This window comes from Passer domesticus, chromosome 1, assembly GCF_036417665.1.
Source record: "Passer domesticus isolate bPasDom1 chromosome 1, bPasDom1.hap1, whole genome shotgun sequence".
NCBI lineage: Eukaryota > Metazoa > Chordata > Aves > Passeriformes > Passeridae > Passer > Passer domesticus.
Genome location: NC_087474.1, coordinates 74,739,207 through 74,746,656, shown reverse-complemented (window position 1 = coordinate 74,746,656; position 7,450 = coordinate 74,739,207). Strand labels below are relative to the sequence as shown.

General features: G+C 37.2%; 1 long non-coding RNA gene across 1 annotated transcript; it reads right to left on the bottom strand.

Annotated features, from left to right (window-relative positions):
• Positions 1–348: 348 nt before the first annotated feature.
• On the bottom strand, positions 349–6,899 carry LOC135303320 (uncharacterized). The gene is made up of 3 exons (XR_010364789.1): positions 6,683–6,899; positions 4,472–4,499; positions 349–460 (listed from the first exon to the last, which is right to left on the bottom strand). It is a non-coding gene; the product is annotated as an uncharacterized LOC135303320 (long non-coding RNA).
• Between the last annotated feature and the right edge of the window lie 551 nt (positions 6,900–7,450).

The following is a 7,450-nucleotide window of genomic DNA, read 5'->3' as shown; positions in this document are numbered from 1 at the left end:
GCTATTCTGACCTACAAGTCCACTAGATTTATTCCTCAGAAATGTTCATCCTAAAAACCAAAGAACAACTATGACCTGACTTTAGTTCATTACTGATTCTAATAACAGGGCTGTGGCTATTTTGTTTTAAGAAAACAAATCCATTCTGAAGGGAAAATGTAGGATTGAGTTGGGGTTGTACTTTTTCCTCCTTATTTCTGGTCTGAAATACAGACAAGGGCACACGGAGACATTCTGGCTTTACTTCCTTAGAGACAGTCTTTTGAAATAAGACTAGGCCCAGTGCTTTTTTTTCCTTCTACACATCTATGTTTATGCAACATGTGTGCTCAGGCACACCTGAGGTGCCATCATTATTTTGCACTGATCTCACCAGTGGAAGTCTGAACATGCTGAAAAGCTGGAGAGATGCCATGGACTTCAATGGCAGGATCTCAGCCCAGGGTCTCACACCATATTTCTGCAAGTCAAAGAAGCTATCAGTCATCCCTGTGCTTGAATATGGTGAATGATATCGTGACTCATTGGAATATATTTGGCTCTTTGTGTGGTTCAGAGATTTCCTTCAGTCAATTCTGTCCTGTGTCATCCAAGAGAAAAATTAGACCTTCTACCAATAAGGACTTTATCTTGTGCTTCTGATTATTAAAACTCTGCTATACCTGACAAGTTAGTGTGAGCTTGCTATCTTTAAGTATTTATTAATGCATAAGGACAGGTGTATCATTCTAAACTCCCTTTCATTGTGGATGTTGTTTGGAAATTTGGCTTAATGAGGAGTGCTTGAATGAATTACGTCTGGGTATGTTTGCACTACATTGTATAATACAGCTTAAACACTCATGTAATTTTATTGAAAAGCATAGATTTAATTCGCTAATAGTTTGTGAATCTGCCAAGTCTCAGCTGTTGCAGGGAGAAATGTTTTGTCCAAGCTATTCCCAATGTGTCTCAGTTGTAAAAAAGAAACCAAAAACCAAAACAAACAACAGGCTGTGATCGTAATAGGATATTGATTAGTCTGGATCCCATACAGAACAGAACTTGATTCTTTGGTGGACCACTAAAAGGTCATATTGCTTGATTGCTCTATAGCTTCTAAAATACAAGAAATATTGAACCAAAACTGCTTTCAATTATACTTGTGTTATCTGAGGCCTGGGAATGTAACCAAGGGCAGCATTTGGCTCATTCTATTAAAAAAATGGGGAGATACTCAGCATTTAATTTCCTCCTTAGCAGAGTCAGACATCAGCACTGCCTACCCTAATTGATGTCCTGCCCTAAAGTTAATTCCCAGGTAAGAAGGTGTGAATCTGTTTGATTCAAGGGCTCAATTTAGGATGGGTCTGACATACAGTGATATGTGCTTAGTGTTATCTAAAAATTGTGGTTTGGTTTACATATTCATACGTATTTCTGCAGAATAATATTTACAACTGTTTATATACCTCAGATATTCAAATTCCCTGCTTGACCTGACTCTCACAGTGAGCTTAGGTGAGCAATAAGATAATGATTTGCTGTTAAATAAGATTTAATCAAAGCAGTATGCTGTTGTCTGTGAAATGAATTAGCTTTTTTGTGCTAACAAGGATCTAGGCTAAAAATTACGTAATGTCAAAATATATTGTGGAAAATACTGTACATATAACCCTTCCTTTTATTACACTGATGTAACTGAGGTTGTAAACACAGAACCATGTTTTGAGGAAATCCTGGAATAGAAGTGAAGGAAAAAATTGTTCTTTTCTATCTTCTTCTAAGAAATTCAGTTTTCTAGTCATAAGCCCAAGAGAGTACATTCCATTTCCGGTCACTGATACAATTCAAGACATTTATGAAGGAAAATTCTAGCAACAAGTCAATTATTTCCTTGATCCTGTCAGAAATGTATGTTAGATTTATCTCAATACAAAATTTCACTAAATTCTAAAATGCAGTAAACAAATAGAGGAGTCATACATTGATTTTAGGCAGTACTGTTCCTAGTTGTTTTGGCACTTGGAAAGTTAGAAAGTAACTTCTGCAGTGTGTATTTATTCTAAATTAGTAGATCAATTATGGAAAAAAATTAAATTTATTTTTATGTATTTATGGTGTTATTTATTTGTACTTTCAATCCATACTGCAATGCTTCATACAGTATGAAATCTCTTTGTTGCTCCTGACCTGCTTTAAAATCAGTATGGCTGTGATAATTTCTTTTCTCTTTCCTAATGTTTTCTTCTCCTTATTTGATTAATGTTTGACAGCAAGAAAAATTTTTTTCTCATGATTTTCGATTTTCCCAGTTTTCTGAATACTTGGCTGGGTTTCTTTTAAGATGTGATTTGAAAAGGATTTAAGGACCAGCATTTTAAAGTCCATTTTCTCAGAAGTTGCTTGTGATTTTTGGAGACTTGGCCATTTGTGAATCCAGTTTAGATTTTCAAATACTACTTGATTTTGAAATATTCAGATCATTCACAAAGAAGCCAGATAAGGCTTTTGGTGCCCTTTAGGCTTATTCTCCTCATTAACTCCAAATTTTTTTTTAGAACTATGTTGTTTGAAGAAAGTCAGTGGGAAGATGGGATTAAGCCCAGGCTTCAAGATTTCCTGATTCATTCAGAACTTCCTGTCTATTGGACAGTTCTCAGAAAATGTAGCTATCCATAAAATTTTATTAACAGTGAAAATCAATACAGTAATATTATATATTATAGTAATATTTATAGTAATATTTTATTTTACTATATACAATGGAAAGCCATCAAAAATATTTTACCTGTTTTTTTAAAGATGAATATTGACTTATTTAGACTTTATATACACCTTTCTTTTTCGTTGTGAAAAAGATGTATTATAAAAAGAAAGTTTGTAAGACAGAAAGAAACAGATATAAAATTCCAGAATAGAATGAAGAGTATAGAGAAATATTTGCAAAATATTACAAATCCACCGGCACTACCTTGTTCACAGAAACACATCAAGTAATTTCATAGAAGAAAGCTTTCTACTTGTTAGTTTAAAATGTTCTAATGCAACATTTAGCTGGCAATATTACTGTATCATATAAGAGCTTTCATATGCTTTCCAATATAGCTTCTGACTGGAAGTATTAGCTGATGCAGCAGCATAAATAAAGAAATGTCTAGATTTCTATGGTTCCCAAAGGTCATTTTTATGAAAAGATCAGGAAATATGTTTCATTGAAATTTAAAAGAAAACTATATCAAGTTTAATAACACTGTTACTATAATGACATAAAATTCAGTGAGATGGTGTACTGTTTAATATTTGACTGTCAAGTTTCCACAGTGAGGCTGAGATGTGTGGAAGCATTTAAACTTTTTAAACTGAAATTGTTTTCAATTTTATTTCTGTTTCATTACTGGATCTGTTTCATTACCAAATCTTTTTTCACCTTTGCTATAATGCAGCTTTCTTTTTTGTTGAACCTGATCTTTCTGTGAAGTACAACAAAAATCCAGAGAGCTGTATACCCAGGGAGACACAGTGTGAAAATGCATCCCCAAATAGCCAAAATCTTCCCACTCCAATTCATTTCCTCAATCAAGATAGAACCCCAGCAGTGGTTTAGAGCATGGCAAGGGAGCCCCTGTCAGGACACAGCTGCCTTCTGGGATTTCTTAGTGATGGCATCATTTGAGACAGATTGGTATCAGAAGCTGTATCAACCTTCAGCCTTTCTGGAAAAAGCAGAAGGTCCAGCTGGCATATGCCTTTACTCCCAGGCTGCACTCACATAAACAACTGTAAAGGCAACCAGAGCCACCACCTGCAAAGTCAGAGTAGTCTCTGGCTGCACACAGGCTTTCGTTGGACATGATGTTGAGTGATAGGATAACAGAAATGAAAAGTGTATAGCTTGGCACAAATCTGAAAAAATTGGGTTTTCAGATAACTAAACAAACCAACCCCCATCCCCAGTCCTGGGACCAAAATGACTTAATACACATGAATAACATGTTACATTTTTAAGATCAAATGTTGGGGGGGTTTTTTTGGGTTTGTTTTTTTTTTTTTTTTTTTTTTGTTTGTTTTTTTTTGTTTGGTTGGTTGGTTGGTTTTTGTTTGTTTGGTTTGGGGTTTTTTGTTTTTTTTTTTTTTTGGTTTGGTTTGGTTTGGTTTTTTTTATTGCAAGATTGGTTTATCACATTTCCCTGGGATGGATTTTAACGGATTATTTTAAATGAGTTGTTTGGATTCATGAGTGTAGAAAACAGATAGCTGTAATGTACTGGAACAAAAGTCTGAAAAAGCAAAATGAGGGACACAATAATTACCAAAATCCATTTGTATGTTCTTACTTACAGGACCACCTAGAAGGCAGGTGACACTTGTCAGCAGAGGTTCTGTGCTGTATCTACCACAAGCCATCTCTCAGGTGAGTCTCAACACCGTGCAGGTGTCTGGGCATCCTTCCCTTCTCCTCACCCCTCTGCAATACTTCCTCAGGACTCACCTCACACTGGCCAGGAAGTCCTCCATTCCTTAAAAGGAGATTTTTTTATTTTTTTTTTTTTTTTTTTTTTTAGTTACTGTAATACTGGGCTTTCAGGAAAGATTACTCAGGTAAAAGACTCAAGGAGCCTTTGCAAAGGAAGTTTCAGAGACGAGAAAACAGGCAGAAAAGTTTCCATTTCAGCATAGCTACACAGAGCCTTGGTCACAGGTAGCATAACCTGTGTGAGAGGCAATTATCACCCTGTTCAATTCTGCTCTTTCTTTTCCATAGGAGTTTATGTAGACAGGTACGTGTCTACAACTCCTGTGAGGGCAAAACAAACTGATGGGAAGAACGATAGATGTCTAGGGGCAAAGGGCAACATGACTGCTGAGGTCACATGGAAGGGATAGCAAGGGACCATGACTTGATGAAAGTTTGGGGAATGGTGTACATTTAGCAGTTCAAGCCAAACACAGGTATTAGAGAGTCATGAAATTAAGTATTTGGTTTTCAGGGAGAAAAATAGAACTACTAAGTAGTTATACAAATGAATTATTTGTTTGTCAGAACAAATTACCAGGTTTTAATATTACAGAACAAAGAGGACTGCACAACAATGTAATTGTTTCCTTAGTGTTGATCTGTTTTTTTTGATGGTGTATTCTCTATTAGGACATGCTGAAAGCAACAGTGTTTTGGGAAAAGGGTGGGTCAGGGGAACAGAAATATAAATATTGGGAAAAGGACTAATAATAGGGTGTCCTGATTAGCCCCCTCACTCTTTCCTGTAGACTGTGGTGAGCTAAGCCAGAAGGTGAAAAAAAGGCCAAATTTCTCCTTAGTTATGAGTCCTCTGGCTGCTAAAGCTACAAGTCATCCTGGGTGAGGCCAATTTTCTGTGGTGACTCAAAAGATGAAGTTGCTTGTGTCAGCAGAAGCTCAGCTATGGTCACAGCCACACAGGTGTGGACACTGCTCCTCTTAGGGAACCACCTGCAGAATGGACAGGTTGCTGCATGTAGGAAAAGAGTTCAAGAAATCTGGGAAGGCTGATGGAGTTTGAGGCATCAGCAGGAACACCATGACTGCTTCCAGCCCAAGGTTACAAGTGAAGGGGAAGCTGCAGTCCGTGCTTGGCAAGGCCAGGCATGCTGTGGAATAATCTGGGCAGCATCAGGTCTCGTTTTTCCCTAGTTCAAAGGCCTAACCCAAACATTTTGGGCACCACCAGTGTGAGCAGGGAGAGCCCAACAAGTCACTGCCAGTGCTTTGCTGCTCTGAACTGGCTGGTTTTTTGCTTACAGGCACTCTGTTGTTTCATGTTTTTATGACATCAGAATACCTCGATCTTGACAGGTGCTCCTAGGAACAATTATAAAAAAAATAAAAATGCTTCAGCTTTCAAAACTTCCAAGAAAACTCTTGGGGGAAAGATACTTAAGTTTTGGGTCTCAGTGGGCTATCATACAAGGTCTGAAAATCCAAAATGCTGAGAAAAGAAAGCTGGGATTTAAGTCCTCGAAAACAAGTAATGTTAGAGTGGTCCTAGTGATTACATCACTGGCAGCTATTTCTTCACAGCAACAGATGTACCAAGTATCATGACATTTATGGAACTGCTCCACCATGGGCAGCTCAGTGTTGCTACCATGGTCCTTAGGACAAAATAATTCCCTCAAGAAAAAAAAAGAAAAAAAGAAAAAAAAAAGAAGAAAAAATAAAGAAAAACAAAAGAGGACTCAGAGTTATACCACAGAAAATGTGTCCAGGTATATTCTAGTGAGGAAATAAATTCACAAAAATAAGCATTAACCAATGGATGGTAAGACACCACTGAATGGTGTCTGCCATGGATGAGACACAAGGTAATACAGACTCTTGATACTGAATAAACCTCAAAGATCTGTAGTGGCACTTGCTTGCTGGGATTGCTTTTCATAAAGAAAAGAAGGTGTTTATCCCAAGAGGAAGCTACAGAGAGGTGGGAGCCTAGCTGTCCTTCCATGTACACCAGTCACCAATAACTACTGCCATATTGCTTGCCGGATTTATTGCACAAGCAAAATCTAAAGAGAAGCAAGACTGCCAGCATGCTGCACATTGGCTGGATGCCTGATTTGCCTGTGTCACTACTCAGCCAAGACCCGAAGACAAGTTATCAGGAAAACTGAGGGCTTAGACAGAGTTAGAAATACATTAAAATGCATGGGCTCTATTGTTACTTACCATGCCATATCTTCAAGTAGTGGAGTGTTGGAAACAGCATCCTTTGCTACATAGTAGGGATGCCCAACTTCATCATCAAGGATGGGAAGAGAAGTAACGCTCTTTGACCACTTAAGCTATTCAGCATTTCAAGTTGTCAAGTGTTGGTGGCATTTGCTGGCCAGAATTCCTTCTGCATATCAGAGAAACTGGTTTTGTAGTGCACAAGTGGGTGATGCCAATGCAAATTCTGGAAGTAAAATCAAAGCTGGCCTCACCTATCTGTGAGGTGGGATCTCTGGTGTCACAGGAGTGGAAAAATAATAGAAGCAGTTTCTATCAGAAGGACATCACCAAGTGTGCCAGGTCATGTTACTGCAAAACCAGAGTGGTCCCCTTCTCCATCTTACTGTACTCATTCTTTCTTTAATGATGAGTGAGTTATAGTCAATTAAAGGTGACTTATAGGAACTATAGGGAATACATTCCTTATCAAATATGAAAAATTACCATATACCTTGTATACAAATTACATCATGAGCAGAAAGTAGCTGGTTGATTGGAGCAATTAAATGTTTTCTTTAAGAAAAGAAAAAAAAAACTCCAGTGAGAATATTTTAGAAAATGACTTTTTAATCATCTGTAGAACTGCTAAAATTACTCTCTCCTAATAGTTTTAAAGTGTTCCTTAGTTAGAATTAACTGCAATCCCTTTGAAAACAGAGGAATACTTCCCCAGGAACTTGTTTAGAGGAAACTTTATTTTTAATCACAAAATCACATCTATAT